A 20,485-nucleotide genomic window follows, 5' to 3' on the forward strand; every position below is an offset into this window, starting at 1 on the left:
TTTTCTCTCTCTTTTTCTCTCTTTCTCTCTCTCTTTTTCTTTTTCTCTGTTTCTCTCTCTTTTCCTCTCTGTTTTTTCTCTGTTTTTCTCTCTCTCTTTCTCTTTTCTCTTTCTGTCTTTTACTCTTTCCTTTTCTCTCAGTTTTTTTCTCTCTTTTTATCTCGCTTTTTCTTTCTCTCTCTCTTTTTCTCTTTTTCTCTCACTTTTTCTCTTTTTCTCTTTTTCTCTCTCTTTTTCTCTTTTTTCTCTCTTTATCTCTCTGTTTCTCTTTTTTCACTTTCTCACTTTTTCTCTTTTTCTCTCTCTTTTTCTGTCTTTTTTTCTCTCTCTTGTCTTTTTCTCTCTCTTTTTCTCTCTCTCTTTCTCTTTTACTCTCTTTGTCTCTTTTTCTCTCTCTTTTCTGTTTTTTCTCTCTTTTTCTCTCTCTTTTTCTCTCTCTTTTTCTCTCTCTTTTTCTGTCTTTTTTTCTCTCTCTTCACTTTTTCTCTCTCTTTTTCTCTCTCTTTTTCTTCTTTTCTCTCTTTTTCTCTCTCTTTTTCTCTCTCATATTCTCTTTCTCTCTTTTCTTTTTCTCTCTCTTTTTCTCTTTTTCTCCTCTCTTTTTCTCTCTCTTTTTCTCTTTTACTCTTTCTATCTTTTTCTCTTCTTTCTCTCTCTTTTCCTCTTCTCTTTCTCTCTTTTTCTCGTTCTCTTTTTCTCTCTCTTTTTCTCTGTCTCGCTTTTACTCCCTTTTTCTCTCTTTCTCCCTTGTTCACTCTCCTTTCTCTCGCTTTTTCTCTTTTTCTCTTAGTGTCTTTTTCTCTCACTTTTTCTGCTTTTCTCATTTTCTCTCTTTTTCTTTCTCTTTTTCTCTTTTTTCTCTCTTTATCTCTCTGTTTCTCTTTTTTCTCTTTCTCACTTTTTCTCTTTTTCTCTCTCTTTTTCTGTCTTTTTTTCTCTCTCTTGTCTTTTTCTCTCTCTTTTTCTCTCTCTCTTTCTCTTTTACTCTCTTTGTCTCTTTTTCTCTCTCTTTTCTGTTTTTTCTCTCTTTTTCTCTCTCTTTTTCTCTCTCTTTTTCTCTTTTTCTCTCTCTTTTTCTGTCTTTTTTTCTCTCTCTTCACTTTTTCTCTCTCTTTTTCTCTCTCTTTTTCTTCTTTTCTCTCTTTTTCTCTCTCTTTTTCTCTCTCATATTCTCTTTCTCTCTTTTCTTTTTCTCTCTCTTTTTCTCTCTTTTTCTCTTTTTCTCCTCTCTTTTTCTCTCTCTTTTTCTCTTTTACTCTTTCTATCTTTTTCTCTTCTTTCTCTCTCGTTTCCTCTTTTTCTCTTTCTCTCTTTTTCTCGTTCTCTTTTTCTCTCTCTTTTTCTCTGTCTCGCTTTTACTCCCTTTTTCTCTCTTTCTCCCTTGTTCACTCTCCTTTCTCTCGCTTTTTCTCTTTTTCTCTTCGTGTCTTTTTCTCTCACTTTTTCTGCTTTTCTCATTTTCTCTCTTTTTCTCTCTCTTTTTCTCTTTTTCTCTCTTTTTCTCTCTCATATTCTCTTTCTCTTTTTTCTTTTTCTCTCTCTTTTTCTCTCTCTTTTGCTCTCTTTTTTTCTCTTTTTCTCCTCTCTTTTTCTCTCTCTTTTTGTCTTTTACTCTCTTTTTCTTTCTTTTTCGCTTTTCTCTCTCTTTTTCTCTCTCTTTTTCTCTTTCTCTCTTTTTCTCTCTCTTTTTCACTTTTTCTCTTTCTCTCTTTTACTCTCTCTTTTTCTCTCTTTTTCTCTCTCTTTTTCTCTTTTTCTCTCTTTCTCAGTTTTTCTCTCTCCTTTTCTCTCTCTCTTTCTCTTTTTCTCTTTTTCTCTTCGTCTTTTTTTCTCTCACTTTTTCTGCTTTTCTCTTTTTCTCTTTTACTCTCTTTTTCTCTCAGTTTTTTTCACTCTTTCTCTTTCTCTCTTTTACTCTCTCTATTTCTCTTTTTCTCTCTTTTTCACACTTTTTCCTCAGTTTTTCTCTCTGTTTTTCTCTCTTTTTCTCATTTTCTCTGTCTTTTTCTCTCACATTTTCTCTTTTTCTCTCTTTTCCTCTCTCTTTTTCTCTCTTTTTCTCTCTCTTTTTCTCTTTTCCTCTTTTTCTCTCTCTTTTTCTCTCTGTTTTCTCTCTAATTCTCTCTCTTTTTCTCTCTCTTTTGCTCTCTCTTTTTCTCTTTTTCTCCTCTCTTTTTCTCTCTCTTTTTGTCTTTTACTCTCTTTTTCTTTCTTTTTCTCTTTTCTCTCTCTTTTTCTCTCTTTTTCTCTTTCTCTCTTTTTCTCTCTCTTTTTCACTTTTTCTCTTTCTCTCTTTTACTCTCTCTTTTTCTCTCTTTTTCTCTCTCTTTTTCTCTTTTTCTCTCTTTCTCAGTTTTTCTCTCTCCTTTTCTCTCTCTCTTTCTCTTTTTCTCTTTTTCTCTTCGTCTTTTGTTCTCTCACTTTTTCTGCTTTTCTCTTTTTCTCTTTTACTCTCAGTTTTTTTTCACTCTTTCTCTTTCTCTCTTTTACTCTCTCTATTTCTCTTTTTCTCTCTTTTTCACACTTTTTCCTCAGTTTTTCTCTCTGTTTTTCTCTCTCTTTTTCTCATTTTCTCTGTCTTTTTCTCTCACATTTTCTCTTTTTCTCTCTTTTCCTCTCTCTTTTTCTCTCTTTTTCTCTCTCTTTTTCTCTTTTCCTCTTTTTCTCTCTCTTTTTCTCTCTGTTTTCTCTCTAATTCTCTCTCTTTTTCTCTCTCTTTTTCTCTCACGTTTTCTCACTTTTCTCTCTTTTTCGCTTTTTCTCTCTTTTTCTCTTTCTCTTTCTCTCTCTTTTCTCTCTCTTTTTCTCTCTTTCTCAGTTTTTCTCTCTCCTTTTCTCTCTCTTTCTCTGTTTCTCTTTTTATCTTCGTCTCTTTTTCTCTCACTTTTTCTGCTTTTCTCTTTTTCTCTTTTACTCTCTTTTTCTCTCACTTTTTCTCTCTCTTTTTCACTCTTTCTCTTTCTCTCTTTTACTCTCTCTATTTCTCTTTTTCTCTCTTTTTCGTCTGTTTTTCTCTCTGTTTTTCTCTCTCTTTTTCTCATTTTCTCTGTCTTTTTCTCTCACATTTTCTCTTTTTCTCTCTTTTTCTCTCTTTCTCTCTTTTACTCTCTCTGTTTCTATTTTTCTTTTTCTCTCTTTTCCTCTCTCTTTTTCTCTCTTTTTCTCTCTCTTTTTCTCTTTTCCTCTTTTTCTCTCTTTCTCCCTTTTTCTCTCTCTTTTTCTCTCTTTCTCTCTCTCTTTTTCTTTCTCTCTGTTTCTCTCTCTTTTCCTCTCTGTTTTTTCTCTCTGTTTTTCTCTCTCTTTTTCTCTTTTCTCTTTCTGTCTTTTACTCTTTCTTTTTCTCTCAGTTTTTTTCTCTCTTTTTATCTCTCTTTTTCTTTCTCTCTCTCTTTTTCTCTCACTTTTTCTCTTTTTCTCTTTTTCTCTCTCTTTTTCTCTTTTTTCTCTCTTTATCTCTCTGTTTCTCTTTTTTCTCTTTTTCACTTTTTCTCTTTTTCTCTCTCTTTTTCTGACTTTTTTCTCTCTCTTCTCTTTTACTGTCTCTCTTTCTCTTTTTCTGTCTTTTACTCTTTCTTTTTCTCTCAGTTTTTTTCTCTCTTTTTCTCTCTTTTTATCTCTCTTTTTCTTTTTCTCTTTCTTTTTCTCTTTTTCTCTCTCTTTTTCTGTCTTTTTTCTCTCTCTTCTCTTTTACTGTCTCTCTTTCTCTTTTTCTGTCTTTTACTCTTTCTTTTTCTCTCAGTTTTTTTCTCTCTTTTTCTCTCTTTTTATCTCCCTTCTTCTTTTTCTCTTTCTTTTTCTCTTTTTCTCTCACTTTTTCTCTTTTTCTCTCTCTTTTTCTCTTTTTTCTCTCTTTTTCTCTCTGTTTCTCTTTTTTCTCTTTTTCACTTTTTCTCTTTTTCTCTCTCTTTTTCTGTCTTTTTTTCTCTCTCTTCTCTTTTTCTCTCTCTCTTTCTCTTTTTCTGTCTTTTACTCTTTCTTTTTCTCTCAGTTTTTTCTCTCTTTTTCTCTCTTTTTATCTCTCTTTTTCTTTTTCTCTTTCTTTTTCTCTTTTTCTCTCACTTTTTCTCTTTTTCTCTCTCTTTTTCTCTTTTTTCTCTCTTTATCTCTCTGTTTCTCTTTTTTCTCTTTCTCACTTTTTCTCTCTTTATCTCTCTCTTTTTCTGTCTTTTTTCTCTCTCTTCTCTCTTTCTCTCTCTTTTTCTCTTTTTCTCTTTCTGTCTTTTTCTCTCTCTTTTTCTCGCTCTTTTTCTTTTTTCTCTCTTTCTCTTTTTTGTCACTTTTCTCTCTTTTTCTCTCTTTTTCTCTCTCTTTTTTCTCTCTATTTCTCTCTTTTTCTCTCTTTTTTCTCTCTCTTTATCTCTTTATCTCTTTCTTTTATTCTCTCTTTTTCTCATTTCCTCTCTTTTACTCTCTCTTTTTCTCTCTGTTGTCTCTCTAATTCCCTCTCTTTTTCACTTTTTCTCTCTCTTTTTCTCTCACGTTTTCTCACATTTCTCTCTTTTTCGCTTTTTCTCTCTTTTTCTCTTTCCCTTTCTCTCTCTTTTCTCTCTCTTTTTCTCTTTTTCTCTCTTTCTCAGTTTTTCTCTCTCCTTTTCTCTCTCTCTTTCTCTGTTTCTCTTTTTCTCTTCGTCTCTTTTTCTCTCACTTTTTCTGCTTTTCTCTTTTTCTCTTTTACTCTCTTTTTCTCTTACTTTTTCTCTCTCTTTTTCACTCTTTCTCTTTCTCTCTTTTACTCTCTCTATTTCTCTTTTTCTCTCTTTTTCTCTCTTTTTCTCTCTCTTTTTCTCTCTTTCTCTCTTTTACTCTCTCTGTTTCTATTTTTCTTTTTCTCTCTTTTCCTCTCTCTTTTTCTCTCTCTTTTTCTGTCTTTTTTTCTCTCTCTTCTCTTTTTCTCTCTCTTTTTTCTCTCTATTTCTCTCTTTTTCTCTCTTTTTTCTCTCTCTTTTTCTCTTTATCTCTTTCTTTTATTCTCTCTTTTTCTCATTTCCTCTCTTTTACTCTCTCTTTTTCTCTCTGTTGTCTCTCTAATTCCCTCTCTTTTTCACTTTTTCTCTCTCTTTTTCTCTCACGTTTTCTCACTTTTCTCTCTTTTTCGCTTTTTCTCTCTCTCTTTCTCTCTCTTTTCTCTCTCTTTTTCTCTCTTTCTCAGTTTTTCTCTCTCCTTTTCTCTCTCTTTCTCTGTTTCTCTTTTTATCTTCGTCTCTTTTTCTCTCACTTTTTCTGCTTTTCTCTTTTTCTCTTTTACTCTCTTTTTCTCTCACTTTTTCTCTCTCTTTTTCACTCTTTCTCTTTCTCTCTTTTACTCTCTCTATTTCTCTTTTTCTCTCTTTTTCGTCTGTTTTTCTCTCTGTTTTTCTCTCTCTTTTTCTCTTTTCTCTTTCTGTCTTTTACTCTTTCTTTTTCTCTCAGTTTTTTTCTCTCTTTTTATCTCTCTTTTTCTTTCTCTCTCTCTTTTTCTCTTTTTCTCTCACTTTTTCTCTTTTTCTCTTTTTCTCTCTCTTTTTCTCTTTTTTCTCTCTTTTTCTCTCTGTTTCTCTTTTTTCTCTTTTTCACTTTTTCTCTTTTTCTCTCTCTTCTCTCTTTCTCTCTCTTTTTCTCTCTTTTTTTCTCTCTCTTTTTCTGTCTCTTTTTCTCTTTTTCTCTTTCTGTCTTTTTCTCTCTCTTTTTCTTTTTTCTCTCTTTCTCTTTGTTGTCACTTTTCTCTCTCTTTTTCTCTTTTTCTCTCTTTTTCTCTCTCTTTTTTCTCTCTATTTCTCTCTTTTTCTCTCTTTTTTCTCTCTCTTTTTCTCTTTATCTCTTTCTTTTATTCTCTCTTTTTCTCTTTTCCTCTCTTTTACTCTCTCTTTTTCTCTCTGTTTTCTCTCTAATTCTCTCTCTTTTTCTCTTTTTCTCTCTCTTTTTCTCTCACGTTTTCTCACTTTTCTCTCTTTTTCGCTTTTTCTCTCTTTTCTTCTCTCTCTTTTTTTCTCTCTCTTCTCTTTTTCTCTCTCTCTTTCTCTTTTTCTGTCTTTTACTCTTTCTTTTTCTCTCAGTTTTTTCTCTCTTTTTCTCTCTTTTTATCTCTCTTTTTCTTTTTCTCTTTCTTTTTCTCTTTTTCTCTCACTTTTTCTCTTTTTCTCTCTCTTTTTCTCTTTTTTCTCTCTTTATCTCTCTGTTTCTCTTTTTTCTCTTTCTCACTTTTTCTCTCTTTATCTCTCTCTTTTTCTGTCTTTTTTCTCTCTCTTCTCTCTTTCTCTCTCTTTTTCTCTCTCTTTTTCTCTTTTTCTCTTCCTGTCTTTTTCTCTCTCTTTTTCTCGCTCTTTTTCTTTTTTCTCTCTTTCTCTTTTTTGTCACTTTTCTCTCTTTTTCTCTCTCTTTTTTCTCTCTATTTCTCTCTTTTTCTCTCTTTTTTCCCTCTCTTTTTCTCTTTATCTCTTTCTTTTATTCTCTCTTTTTCTCTTTTCCTCTCTTTTACTCTCTCTTTTTCTCTCTGTTGTCTCTCTAATTCTCTCTCTTTTTCACTTTTTCTCTCTCTTTTTCTCTCACGTTTTCTCACATTTCTCTCTTTTTCGCTTTTTCTCTCTTTTTCTCTTTCCCTTTCTCTCTCTTTTCTCTCTCTTTTTCTCTTTTTCTCTCTTTCTCAGTTTTTCTCTCTCCTTTTCTCTCTCTCTTTCTCTGTTTCTCTTTTTTCTCTTCGTCTCTTTTTCTCTCACTTTTTCTGCTTTTCTCTTTTTCTCTTTTACTCTCTTTTTCTCTCACTTTTTCTCTCTCTTTTTCACTCTTTCTCTTTCTCTCTTTTACTCTCTCTATTTCTCTTTTTCTCTCTTTTTCTCTCTTTTTCCTCTGTTTTTCTCTCTGTTTTTCTCTCTCTTTTTCTCATTTTCTCTGTCTTTTTCTCTCACATTTTCTCTTTTTCTCTCTTTTTCTCTCTCTTTTTCTCTCTTTCTCTCTTTTACTCTCTCTGTTTCTATTTTTCTTTTTCTCTCTTTTCCTCTCTTTCTCTCTTTTACTCTCTCTGTTTCTATTTTTCTTTTTCTCTCTTTTCCTCTCTCTTTTTCTCTCTCTTTTTCTGTCTTTTTTTCTCTCTCTTCTCTTTTTCTCTCTCTTTTTCTCTCCCTCTTTCTCTTTTACTCTCTTTGTTTCTTTTTCTCTCTCTTTTCTGTTTTTCTCTCTTTTTCTCTCTCTTTTTCTCTTTTTCTCTCTCTTTTTCTGTCTTTTTTTCTCTCTCTTCTCTTTTTCTCTCTCTTTTTCTCTCTCATATTCTCTTTCTCTTTTTTCTTTTTCTCTCTCTTTTTCTCTCTTTCTCTCTTTTTCTCCTCTCTTTTTCTCTTTTACTCTTTCTATCTTTTTCTCTTCTTTCTCTCTCTTTTCCTCTTTTTCTCTTTCTCTCTTTTTCTCGTTCTCTTTTTCTCTCTCTCTTTATCTGTCTTTTTCTCTTTCTGCCTTTTTCTCTCTCTTTTTCTCTTTTTTCTCTCTTTTTTCTTGTTCTCTCTGTTCTCTCTTTTTCTGTCTCTGTTTCTGTCTCTTTCACTCTTTTTTTCTCTTTTTCTCTCTCTTTTCTCTCTCTTTGTGTCTTTTTCTCTTTTTCTCTCTCTTTTTCTCTTTCTCGCTTTTACTCTCTTTTTCTCTCTTTCTCCCTTGTTCACTCTCCTTTCTCTCGATTTTTCTCTTTTTCTCTTAGTGTCTTTTTCTCTCACTTTTTCTGCTTTTCTCATTTTCTCTCTTTTTCTCTCTCTTTTTCTCTTTTTCTCTCTTTTTCTCTCTCATATTCTCTTTCTCTTTTTTCTTTATCTCTCTCTTTTCTCTCTCTTTTGCTCTCTCTTTTTCTCTTTTTCTCCTCTCTTTTTCTCTCTCTTTTTCTCTTTTCTCTTTCTGTCTTTTACTCTTTCTTTTTCTCTCAGTTTTTTTCTCTCTTTTTATCTCTCTTTTTCTCGGTTTTTCTCTCTCCTTTTCTCTCTCTCTTTCTCTTTTTCTCTTTTTCTCTTCGTCTCTTTTTCTCTCACTTTTTCTGCTTTTCTCTTTTTCTCTTTTACTCTCTTTTTCTCTGTGTTTTTCTCTCTCTTTTTCACTCTTTCTCTTTCTCTCTTTTACTCTCTCTTTTTCTCTTTTTCTCTCTTTTTCTTTTTTTCCTCTGCTTTTCTCTCTGTTTTTCTCTCTCCTTTTCTCATTTTCTCTGTCTTTTTCTCTCACATTTTCTCTTTTTCTCTCTTTTTCTCTCTCTTTTTCTCTCTTTCTCTCTTTTACTCTCTCTGTTTCTATTTTTCTTTTTCTCTCTTTTCCTCTCCCTTTTTCTCTCTTTTCTCTCTCTTTTTCTCTTTTCCTCTTTTTCTCTCTTTCTCCCTTTCTCTCTCTCTTTTTCTCTCTTTTTCTCTCTCTTTTTCTCTTTTCCTCTTTTTCGCTCTTTCTCCCTTTTCTCTCTCTTTTTCTCTCTTTCTCTCTCTCTTTTTCTTTCTCTCTGTTTCTCTCTCTTTTCCTCTGTTTTTTTTCTCTGTTTTTCTCTCTCTTTTTCTCTCTCTTTTTCTCTCTTTCTCTCTTTTACTCTCTGTTTCTATTTTTCTTTTTCTCTCTTTTCCTCTCTCTTTTTCTCTCTCTTTTTCTCTTTTCCTCTTTTTCTCTCTTTCTCCCTTTTCTCTCTCTTTTTCTCTCTTTTTCTCTTTCTTTTTCTTTCTCTCTCTTTCTCTCTCTTTTTCTCTGTGTTTTTCTCTCTCCTTTTCTCTCTCTTTTTCTCTTTCTGTCTTTTTCTCTCTCTTTTTCTCTCTTATTCTTTTTTCTCTCTTTCACTTTTTATCACTTTTTTCTCTCTTTTTCTCTTTTTCTCTCATTTTCTCTCTCTTTTTCTCTCTCTTTTTTCTCTCTGTTTCTCTCTATTTCTCTCTTTTTTTCTCTTTATCCCTTTCTCTCTTTTATTCTCTCTTTTTCTCTTTTTCTCTCTGTTTCCTCTCTTTTTCTCTCTCATTTTCTCTTTTTCTCTCACTTTTTCTCACTTTTTCTCTATCTCTTTCTCTTGTCTCACTCTTTTTCTCTCTTTCTCTGTTTTTCTCTCTCCTTTTCTCTCTCTTTTTCTCTTTTCTCTTTCTGTCTTTTACTCTCTCTTTTTCTCTCAGTTTTTTTCTCTCTTTTTATCTCGCTTTTTCTTTTTCTCTCTCTTTTTCTCTCACATTTTCTCTTTTTCTATCTTTTTCTCTCTCTTTTTCTCTTTTTTCTCTCTTTCTCGGTTTTTCTCTCTCCTTTTCTCTCTCTCTTTCTCTTTTTCTCTTTTTCTCTTTGTCTCTTTTTCTCTCACTTTTTCTGCTTTTCTCTTTTTCTCTTTAACTCTCTTTTTCTCACACTTTTTCTCTGTCTTTTTCTCTCTCTTTTTCTCTCTTATTCTTTTTTCTCTCTTTCTCTTTTTTATCACTTTTCTCTCTCTTTTTCTCTTTTTCTCTCATTTTCTCTCTCTTTTTCTCTCTCTTTTTTCTCTCTCTTTCACTCTATTTCTCTCTTTTTGACTCTCTGTTTTTCTCTCTCTTTTTCTCTCTCTTTTTCTCAATTTCTCTCTTTTACTCTCTCTGTTTCTCTTTTTCTCATTTTCTCTCTTTTTCTCTCTCGTTTTCTCTTTTTCTCTTTCTCTCTTTTTCTCTCTCTTTTTCTCATTTTCTCTTTCTGTCTTTTTCTCTCTCTTTTTCTCTTTTTTCTTTCTCACTTTTTCTCTTTTTCTCACTCTTTTTCTCTCTCTTTTTCTCTATCTATCTTTTTCTCTCCCTTTTCCTCTTTCTCTATCTTTCTCTCTTTTCCTCTTTTTCTCTCTTTTTCTCTCTCTTTATCTCTCTCTTTTTTCTTTTTCTTTCTCTTTTTCTCTCTCTTTTTCAGGTTTCTCTTTCTCTCTTTTTCTCTCTATTTTTTCTCTTTTTCTCTTTCTCATTTTCTCTCTCTTTTTCTTTTTCTCTCTCTTTTTTCTTTTTCTCTCTGTTTCTCTCATTTTCTCTCTCTTTTTCTCTCTGTTTTCCTCTCTTTTTCTCTCTCTTTTTCTCTGTTTCTGTCTCTTTCTCTCTCTTTTTTCTCTTTTACTCTCTCTTTTCTCTCTCTTTTTGAGTTTTTTTCTCTTTCTCTCTCTTTTTCTCTCTCTTTTTCTCTTTCTCTCTTTCGCTCTCTTTTTCTCTCTTTCTCCCTTTTTCACTCTCCTTTCTCTCGCTTTTTCTCTTTTTCTCTTAGTGTCTTTTTCTCTCACTTTTTCTGCATTTCTCAATTTCTCTCTTTTTCTCTCTCTTTTTCTCCTTTTCTCTCCCTTATTCTTTTTATCTCTCCATTTCCTTCTGTTTTTCTCTTTTTCTCTCTTCTTCTCTCTCTATTTATCTTTTTCTCCCTTTTTCGCTCTCTTTCTCTCTGGGTTTTTCTCTTTTTCTCTCTTTTTCGCTCTTTTTTCTCTTTTACTGTCTCTTTTTCTCTTTCTCTCTTTTTCTCTCTCCTTTTCTCCTTCTCTCTTTTTCACTCTCTTTCTCTCTCTTTTTCTCATTTCTCTCACGTTTTCTCTTTTTCTCCTTTTCTCTCTATTTCTCTCCCTTTTTCTCTTTTTCTCTCTTTTTCTCTCTCGTTTTCTCTCTCTATTTCTCTTTTACTCTCTTTCTCTTTTTTCTCACTTCTCGCTCTCTTTTTCTCTTTTCTCTCTTTCTCTCTTTTCTCTCTCTTTTTCTCTCTCTTTTTCTTTCTCTCTCTTTCTCTCTTTTCCTCTCTTTTTTTCTCTCTCTTTTTCTCTCTCTTTTTCTCTTTCTCTCTTTTTCTCTCTCTTTTTCACTTTTTCTCTTTCTCTCTTTTACTCTCTCTTTTTCTCTTTTTCTCTCTCTATTTCTCGTTTTCTCTTTCTCTCCTTTTCTCTCTCTTTTTCTCTCTTTCTCTCTTTTCTCTCTCTTTTTCTCACTTTTTCTCTCTCATTTTCACTTTTTCTCTTTCCCTCTATTTCTCTCTCTTATTCTCTCTCTTTTTCTCTCTCTTATTCTCTTTCTCTCTTCTTTCTTTTCTCTCTCTTTTTCTCTCTTTTTTTCTCTTTTTCTCTTAGTCACTTTTTCTCTCATTTTCTTTTTTCTATCTCTTTTTCTCTCTCTTTTTCTCGTTTTCTCTCTTTCTCACTTTTTCTCTTTCGTTTCCACTTTTTCTCTCTTTCTCTCTTTTTCTCTCTCATTTTCTGTCTTTTTCTCTCTCTCTTCTCTTTTTCTCTCTCTTTTTCTCTTTCTTTTTCACTTTTTCTCTCTTTGACTCTTTTTCTCTCTCTTTTTCTCTCTTTCTCTCTCTCTCTTTCTCTTTTTCTCACTCGCTTTTTTTTCTCTCTCTCTTTCCCATTTCTCTCTCTCTTCTCTCTTTTTCTCTCTCCATTTCTCTTTTTCTCTCTTTCTCTCTTTTGCTCTCTCTTTTTCTCTCTTTCTCCTTTTTTCTCACTTTTCTCTCTTTTTCTCTCACGTTTTCTCTTTTTCTCCTTTTCTCTCTTTTTCTCTCTCTTTTTCTCTATTTTTCTCTCTTTTTCTCTCTCGTTGCTGGGGTTCTGTTCGCCAATCTGGAAGTTTTTGTTGCAAACGTTTCATCCCCTGGCTAGGCAACATCATCAGTGCTTGGGAGCCTCCTGCGAAGCACTTCTTTGATGTTTCCTCCGGTGTTTATAGTGGTCTGTCCCTGCTGCTTCCGGTTGTCAGCTTCAGCTGTCCGCTGTAGTGGTTGGTATATTGGGTCCAGGTCGATGTGTTTGTTGATGGAGTTTGTGGATGAATGCCATGGCTTCAGGAATTCCTTGGCTGTTCTCTGTCTGGCTTGCCCTATGATAGTAGTGTTGTCCCAGTCAACCACAACCGCGGACAGCTGAAACTGACAACCGGAAGCGGCAGGGACAGACCACTATAAACACCCGAGGAAACATCACTTTTTGTCTTTTTCTATCTCATTTTCTCTCTTTATCTCTTTTTCTCTCTTTTTCACTCTCTCTTTCTCTCTCTTTTCTCTCTCTTTTTCTCTTTTTCTCTCTTTCTCTCTCTTTTTCTATTTTTCTCTCTTTTTCTCTCTCTCTTTCTCTCTCTTTTCTCTCTCTTTTTCTCTTTTTCTCTCTTTCTACTTTTTCTCTGTCCTTTTCTCTCTCTTTTTCTCTTTTTCACTTAGTCTATTTTTCTCTCACTTTTTCTGCTTTTCTCTTTTTCTCACTTTTTCTCTTTTTCTCTCTTTTTCTCTTTTTCTCTCTTTTTCACTCTCTCTTTCTCTCTCTTTTCTCTCTCTTTTTCTCTTTTTCTCTCTTTCTCCATTTTTCTCTTTCCTTTTCTCTCTCTTTTTCTCTTTATCTCTTCGTCTCTTTTTCTCTCACTTTTTCTGCTTTTCTCTTTTTCTCTTTTACTCTTTTTCTCTCTTTTTTCTCTCTTTCTCGCTTTTTCTCTCTCTTTTTCACTCTTTCTCTTTCGCTCTTTTACTCTCACTTTTTCTCTTGTTCTCTCTTTTTCTCTCTGTTTTTCTATTTTTCTCTCTTTTTCTCTCTCTTTTTCTCTCTCTTTTCTCTGTCTTTTTCTCTTTTTCTCTCTTTCTCCATTTTTCTCTTTCCTTTTCTCTCTCTTTTTCTCTTTATCTCTTCGTCTCTTTTTCTCTCACATTTTCTGCTTTTCTCTTTTTCTCTTTTACTCTTTTTCTCTCTTTTTTCTCTCATTCTCTCTTTTTCTCTCTCTCTTTCTCTTTTTCTCTTAGTCTCTTTAACTCTCACTTTTTCTCTTGTTCTCTCTTTTTCTCTCTGTTTTTCTGTCTGTTTTTCTCTCTCTTTTTCTCTCTCTTTTTCACTTTCTCCCTCTTTCTACCTTTTTCTCTCTCCTTTTCTCTCTCTTTTTCTCTTTTTCTCTCACTTTTTCTGCTTTTCTCTTTTTCTCTCTTTTTCTCTTTTCTCTCACTTTTTCTCTTTTTCTCTCTTTTTCTCTCTTTTTCTCTTTTTCTCTCTTTTTCACTCTCTCTTTCGCTCTCTTTTCTCTCTCTTTTTCTCTTTTTCTCTCTTTCTCCATTTTTCTCTCTCTTTTTCTCTTTCTCTCTTTTACTCTCTTTTTCTCTCTTTCTCCCTTTTTCAATCTCCTTTCTCTCGCCTTTTCTCTTGTTCTCTTAGTGTCTTTTTCTCTCACTTTTTCTGCATTTCTCAATTTCTCTCTTTTTCTCTCTCTTCTTCTCCTTTTCTCTCCCTTATTCTTTTTATCTCTCCATTTCCTTCTGTTTTTCTCTTTTTCTCTCTTCTTCTCTCTTTATTTATCTTTTTCTCCCTTTTTCGCTCTCTTTCTCTCTGGGTTTTTCTCTTTTTCTCTCTTTTTCGCTCTTTTTTCTCTTTTACTGTCTCTTTTTCACTTTCTCTCTCCTTTTCTCCTTCTCTCTTTTTCACTCTCTTTCTCTCTCTTTTTCTCATTTCTCTCACGTTTTCTCTTTTTCTCCTTTTCTCTCTATTTCTCTCCCCTTTTCTCTTTTTCTCTCTTTTTCTCTCTCGTTTTCTCTCTCTTTTTCTCTTTTACTCTCTTTCTCTTTTTTTCTCACTTCTCGCTCTCTTTTTCTCTTTTCTCTCTTTCTCTCTTTTTCTCTCTCTTTTTCTCTCACTTTTTCTTTCTCTCTCTTTCTCTCTTTTCCTCTCTTTTTTCTCTCTCTTTTTCTCTTTCTCTCTTTTTCTCTCTCTTTTTCACTTTTTCTCTTTCTCTCTTTTACTCTCTCTTTCTCTCTTTTTCTCCCTCTATTTCTCGTTTTCTCTTTCTCTCCTTTTCTCTCTCTTTTTCTCTCTTTCTCTCTTTTCTCTCTCTTTTTCTCACTTTTTCTCTCTCATTTTCACTTTTTCTCTTTCCCTGTATTTCTCTCTCTTATTCTCTCTCTTTTTCTCTCTCTTATTCTCTTTCTCTCTTCTTTCTTTTTCTCTCTCTTTTTCTCTCTTTTTTTCTCTTTTTCTCTAAGTCTCTTTTTCTCTCATTTTCTTTTTTTCTATCTCTTTTTCTCTCTCTTTTTCTCGTTTTCTCTCTTTCTCACTTTTTCTCTTTCTTTTCCACTTTTTCTCTCTTTCTCTCTTTTCTCTCTCATTTTCTGTCTTTTTTTCTCTCTCTCTTCTCATTTTCTCTCTCTTTTTCTCTGTCTTTTTCACTTTTTCTCTCTTTATCTCAGCAACGAGCACCCGAGCTACAAATCTTTGCACAAACTTTTTCTCTCTCGTTTTCTCTCTCTTTTTCTTTCTTTTTCTCATTTTCACTTTTTTCTCTCTTTTTCTCTCTCTTTTTCTCTTTTTCTCCTATTCTCTATTTTTTCTCTCTTTTTCTCTCTGTTTTTCTCTCTCTTATTCTCTCTCTTTTTCTTTTTTCTCTTTCTCTCTTTTACTCTCTCTGTTTCTCTTTTTCTCTCTTTCTCTCTCTCTTTTTCTCACTGTTTTTCTCTCTCTTTTTCTCTCTCTTTTTCTCTCACTTTTTCTCTTTTTCTATCTCGTTTTCTCTCTTTTTCTCTCTGTTTGTCTCTCTCTTTTTCTCTCTCTCTTTCTCTTTTTCTCTCTTTTTCTCTTTTTCTCACAATTTTTCTCTTTTTCTCTCTGTTTCTCTCCCTTTCTCTCTTTTTCTCTGTCTTTTTCACTCTCTTTTTCGCATTTTCTCTCTTTCTCCCTTTTTCTCTCTACTTTTCTCTCTCTTTTTCTCTTTTTCTCTCACTTTTTCTGCTTTTCTCTATTTCTCTCTTTTTCTCTCTTTCTCTCTCTCTTTTTTCTTTATCTCTTTCTCTATTTTATTCTCTCTTTTTCTCTTTTTCTCTCTTTTACTCTCTTTTTCTCTCTGTTTTCTCTCTCTTTTTCTCTTTTTCTCTCTCTTTTTCTCTCTCTTTTTCTCTCTCTCTTCTCTCTTTTCTCTCTCCATTTCTCTTTTTCTCTCTTTCTCTCTTTTGCTCTCGCTTTTTCTCTCTTTCTCCTTTTTTCTCACTTTTCTCTCTTTTTCTCTCACGTTTTCTCTTTTTCTCCTTTTCTCTCTTTTTCTCTCTCTTTTTCTCTATTTTTCTCTCTTTTTCTCTCTCGTTGCTGGGGTTCTGTTCGCCAATCTGGAAGTTTTTGTTGCAAACGTTTCATCCCCTGGCTAGGCGACATCATCAGTGCTTGGGAGCCTCCTGCGAAGCACTTCTTTGATGTTTCTTCCGGTGTTTATAGTGGTCTGTCCCTGCCGCTTCCGGTTGTCAGCTTCAGCTGTCCGCTGTAGTGGTTGGTATATTGGGTCCAGGTCGATGTGTTTGTTGATGGAGTTTGTGGATGAATGCCATGGCTTCAGGAATTCCTTGGCTGTTCTCTGTCTGGCTTGCCCTATGATAGTAGTGTTGTCCCAGTCAACCACAACCGCGGACAGCTGAAACTGACAACCGGAAGTGGCAGGGACAGACCACTATAAACACCCGAGGAAACATCAAAGAAGCGCTTCGCAGGAGGCTCCCAAGCACTGATGATGTTGCCTAGCCAGGGGATGAAACGTTTGCAACAAAAACTTCCAGCTTGGTGAACAAAACCACAGCAACGAGCACCCGAGATACAAATCTTCGCACAAACTTTTTCTCTCTCGTTTTCTCTCTCTTTTTCTCTTTTCTCTCTTTTTCTCATTTTCACTTTTTTCTCTCTTTTTCTCTTTTTCTCCTATTCTCTATTTTTTCTCTCTTTTTCTCTCTGTTTTTCTCTCTCTTATTCTCTCTCTTTTTCTTTTTTCTCTTTCTCTCTTTTACTCTCTCTGTTTCTCTTTTTCTCTCTTTCTCTCTCTCTTTTTCTCACTGTTTTTCTCTCTCTTTTTCTCTCTCTTTTTCTCTCAGTTTTTCTCTTTTTCTATCTCATTTTCTCTCTCTTTCTCTCTCTTTTCTCTCTCTTTTTCTCTTTTTCTCTCTTTCTCCATTTTTCTCTCTCTTTTTCTCTCTCTTTTTCTCTTTTTCTCTTAGTCTATTTTTCTCTCACTTTTTCTGCTTTTCTCTTTTTCTCTCTTTTTCTCTTTTCTCTCACTTTTTCTCTTTTTCTCTCTTTATCTCTTTTTCTCTCTTTTTCACTCTCTCTTTCTCTCTCTTTTCTCTCTCTTTTTCTCTTTTTCTCTCTTTCTCTCTCTTTTCTCTCTCTTTTTCTCTTTTTCTCTCTTTCTACTTTTTCTCTGTCCTTTTCTCTCTCTTTTTCTCTTTTTCACTTAGTCTATTTTTCTCTCACTTTTTCTGCTTTTCTCTTTTTCTCACTTTTTCTCTTTTTCTCTCTTTTTCTCTCTTTTTCTCTTTTTCTCTCTTTTTCACTCTCTCTTTCTCTCTCTTTTCTCTCTCTTTTTCTCTTTTTCTCTCTTTCTCCATTTTTCTCTTTCCTTTTCTCTCTCTTTTTCTCTTTATCTCTTCGTCTCTTTTTCTCTCACTTTTTCTGCTTTTCTCTTTTTCTCTTTTACTCTTTTTCTCTCTTTTTTCTCTCTTTCTCGCTTTTTCTCTCTCTTTTTCACTCTTTCTCTTTCTCTCTTTTACTCTCACTTTTTCTCTTGTTCTCTCTTTTTCTCTCTGTTTTTCTATTTTTCTCTCTTTTTCTCTCTCTTTTTCTCTCTCTTTTCTCTGTCTTTTTCTCTTTTTCTCTCTTTCTCCATTTTTCTCTTTCCTTTTCTCTCTCTTTTTCTCTTTATCTCTTCGTCTCTTTTTCTCTCACATTTTCTGCTTTTCTCTTTTTCTCTTTTACTCTTTTTCTCTCTTTTTTCTCTCATTCTCTCTTTTTCTCTCTCTTTTTCACTCTTTCTCTTTCTCTCTTTTACTCTCACTTTTTCTCTTGTTCTCTCTTTTTCTCTCTGTTTTTCTGTCTGTTTTTCTCTCTCTTTTTCTCTCTCTTTTTCACTTTCTCCCTCTTTCTACCTTTTTCTCTCTCCTTTTCTCTCTCTTTTTCTCTTTTTCTCTCACTTTTTCTGCTTTTCTCTTTTTCTCTCTTTTTCTCTTTTCTCTCACTTTTTCTCTTTTTCTCTCTTTTTCTCTCTTTCTCTCTTTTTCACTCTCTCTTTCGCTCTCTTTTCTCTCTCTTTTTCTCTTTTTCTCTCTTTCTCCATTTTTCTCTCTCTTTTTCTCTCTCTTTTTCTCTTTTTCTCTTAGTCTATTTTTCTCTCACTTTTTCTGCTTTTCTCTTTTTCTCTTTTACTCTCTTTTTCTCTTTTTCTCTCTTTCTCTTTTTTCTCTCCCTTTTTCACTCTTTCTCTTTCTCTCTTTTACTCTCTTTTTCTCTTTCTTTTTTTCAGTTTTTCTCTCTGTTTTTCTCTCTCTCTTTCTCCCTTTCTCTCTCTTTTTCTCTCACATTTTCTCTTTTTCTCTTTTTTCTCTCTCTTTTTCTCTTTTACACTCTCTGTTTCTCTTTTTATTTTTCTCTTTTTCTCTCTCTTTTCCTCTTTTTCTCTCTTTTTCTCTCTCTTTTTCTCTTTTTCTCTCTTTCTCCTTTTTTCTCACTTTTCTCTCTCTTTTTCTCTTTTCTCTTTTTAGCTCTTTTCCTCTCTCTTTTTCTCTTTTTCACTTTCTTTTTCTCTCTCTTTTTCTCTCTTGTTTTTTCTCTCTTTTTCTCTTTTTCTCTCTTAGTCTTTTTTCTCACTTCTCACTTTCTTTTTCTCTTTTCTCTCTTTCTCTCTTTTTCCCTCTGTTTTTCTCTCTTTTTCTCTCTCTTTTTCTTTCTCTCTCTTTCACTCTATTTCTCTCTTTTTGACTCTCTGTTTTTCTCTCTCTTTTTCTCTCTCTTTTTCTCAATTTCTCTCTTTTACTCTCTCTGTTTCTATTTTTCACTTTTTCTCTCTTTTTCTCTCTCGTTTTCTCTTTTTCTCTTTCTCTCTTTTTCTCTCTCCTTTTCTCATTTTCTCTTTCTGTCTTTTTCTCTCTCTTTTTCTCTTTTTTCTTTCTCACTTTTTCTCTTTTTCTCACTCTTTTTCTCTCTCTTTTTCTCTATCTATCTTTTTCTCTCCCTTTTCCTCTTTTTCTCTTTCTCTCTCTTTCTCTCTTTTCCTCTTTTTCTCTCTTTTTCTCTCTCTTTATCTCTCTCTTTTTTCTTTATCTTTCTCTTTTTCTCTCTCTTTTTCAGGTTTCTCTTTCTCTCTTTTTCTCTCTATTTTTTCTCTTTTTCTCTTTCTCATTTTCTCTCTCTTTTTCTTTTTCTCTCTCTTTTTTTTTCTCTCTGTTTCTCTCATTTTCTCTCTCTTTTTCTCTCTGTTTTCCTCTCTTTTTCTCTCTCTTTTTCTCTGTTTCTGTCTCTTTCTCTCTTTTGTTTTCTCTTTTACTCTCTCTTTTCTCTCTCTGTTTGTCTTTTTTTCTCTTTCTCTCTCTTTTTCTCTCTCTTTTTCTCTTTCTCTCTTTTACTCTCTTTTTCTCTCTTTCTCCCTTTTTCACTCTCCTTTCTCTCACCTTTTCTCTTGTTCTCTTAGTGTCTTTTTCTCTCACTTTTTCTGCATTTCTCAATTTCTCTCTTTTTCTCTCTCTTCTTCTCCTTTTCTCTCCCTTATTCTTTTTATCTCTCAATTTCCTTCTGTTTTTCTCTTTTTCTTTCTTCTTCTCTCTTTATTTATCTTTTTCTCCCTTTTTCGCTCTCTTTCTCTCTGGGTTTTTCTCTTTTTCTCTCTTTTTCGCTCTTTTTTTCTCTTTTACTGTCTCTTTTTCACTTTCTCTCTTTTTCTCTCTCCTTTTCTCCTTCTCTCTTTTTCACTCTCTTTCTCTCTCTTTTTCTCATTTCTCTCACGTTTTCTCTTTTTCTCCTTTTCTCTCTATTTCTCTCCCTTTTTCTCTTTTTCTCTCTTTTTCTCTCTCGTTTTCTCTCTCTTTTTCTCTTTTACTCTCTTTCTCTTTTTTCTCACTTCTCGCTCTCTTTTTCTCTTTTCTCTCTTTCTCTTTCTCTCTCTTTTTCTCTCACTTTTTCTTTCTCTCTCTTTCTCTCTTTTCCTCTCTTTTTTTCTCTCTCTTATTCTCTTTCTCTCTTTTTCTCTCTCTTTTTCACTTTTTCTCTTTCTCTCTTTTACTCTCTCTTTTTCTCTTTTTCTCTCTCTATTTCTCGTTTTCTCTTTCTCTCCTTTTCTCTCTCTTTTTCTCTCTTTCTCTCTTTTCTCTCTCTTTTTCTCACTTTTCTCTCTCATTTTCACTTTTTCTCTTTCCCTCTATTTCTCTCTCTTATTCTCTCTCTTTTTCTCTCTCTTATTCTCTTTCTCTCTTCTTTCTTTTTCTCTCTCTTTTTCTCTCTTTTTTTCTCTTTTTCTCTAAGTCTCTTTTTCTCTCATTTTCTTTTTTCTATCTCTTTTTCTCTCTCTTTTTCTCATTTTCTCTCTTTCTCACTTTTTCTCTTTCTTTTCCACTTTTTCTCTCTTTCTCTCTTTTCTCTCTCATTTTCTGTCTTTTTTTCTCTCTCTCTTCTCACTTTCTCTGTCTTTTTCTTTGTCTTTTTCACTTTTTCTCTCTTTATCTCTTTTTCTCTCTTTTTCTCTTTTTCTCTCTTTTTCTCTCTTTTTCTCTCTCTTTTTCTCTCTCTTTTTCTCTTTCTCTCTTTTACTCTCTTTTTCTCTCTTTCTCCCTTTTTCACTCTCCTTTCTCTCGCTTTTTATCTTTTTCTCTTAGTGTCTTTTTCTCTCACTTTTTCTGCATTTCTCAATTTCTCTCTTTTTCTCTCTCTTTTTCTCCTTTTCTCTCCCTTATTCTTTTTATCTCTCCATTTCCTTCTGTTTTTCTCTTTTTCTCTCTTCTTCTCTCTCTATTTATCTTTTTCTCCCTTTTTCGCTCTCTTTCTCTCTGGGTTTTTCTCTTTTTCTCTCTTTTTCGCTCTTTTTTCTCTTTTACTGTCTCTTTTTCACTTTCTCTCTTTTTCTCTCTCCTTTTCTCCTTCTCTCTTTTTCACTCTCTTTCTCTCTCTTTTTCTCATTTCTCTCACGTTTTCTCTTTTTCTCCTTTTCTCTCTATTTTCTCTCCCTTTTTCTCTTTTTCTCTCTTTTTCTCTCTCGTTTTCTCTCTCTTCTTCTCTTTTACTCTCTTTCTCTTTTTTCTCACTTCTCACTCTCTTTTTCTCTTTTCTCTCTTTCTCTCTTTTCCTCTCTTTTTTTCTCTCTTTTTTCTCTCTCCTTTTCTCTCTCTTTTTCTCTTTCTCTCTTTTTCTCTCTCTTTTTCACTTTTTCTCTTTCTCTCTTTTACTCTCTCTTTTTCTCTTTTTCTCTCTCTATTTGTCATTTTCTCTTTCTCTCCTTTTCTCTCTCTTTTTCTCTCTTTCTCTCTTTTCTCTCTCTTTTTCTCACTTTTTCTCTCTCATTTTCACTTTTTCTCTTTTCCCTCTATTTCTCTCTCTTATTCTCTCTCTTTTTCTCTCTCTTATTCTCTTTCTCTCTTCTTTCTTTTCTCTCTCTTTTTCTCTCTTTTTTTCTCTTTTTCTCTAAGTCTCTTTTTCTCTCATTTTCTTTTTTTCTATCTCTTTTTCTCTCTCTTTTTCTCGTTTTCTCTCTTTCTCACTTTTTCTCTTTCGTTTCCACTTTTTCTCTCTTTCTCTCTTTTCTCTCTCATTTTCTGTCTTTTTCTCTCTCTCTTCTCTTTTTCTCTC

The sequence above is a fragment of the Chiloscyllium plagiosum genome, unplaced genomic scaffold (assembly GCF_037043375.1).
Source record: "Chiloscyllium plagiosum isolate Xiang-an unplaced genomic scaffold, Cpla_swu_hap1 HiC_scaffold_18, whole genome shotgun sequence".
Taxonomy (NCBI): Eukaryota; Metazoa; Chordata; class Chondrichthyes; order Orectolobiformes; family Hemiscylliidae; genus Chiloscyllium; species Chiloscyllium plagiosum.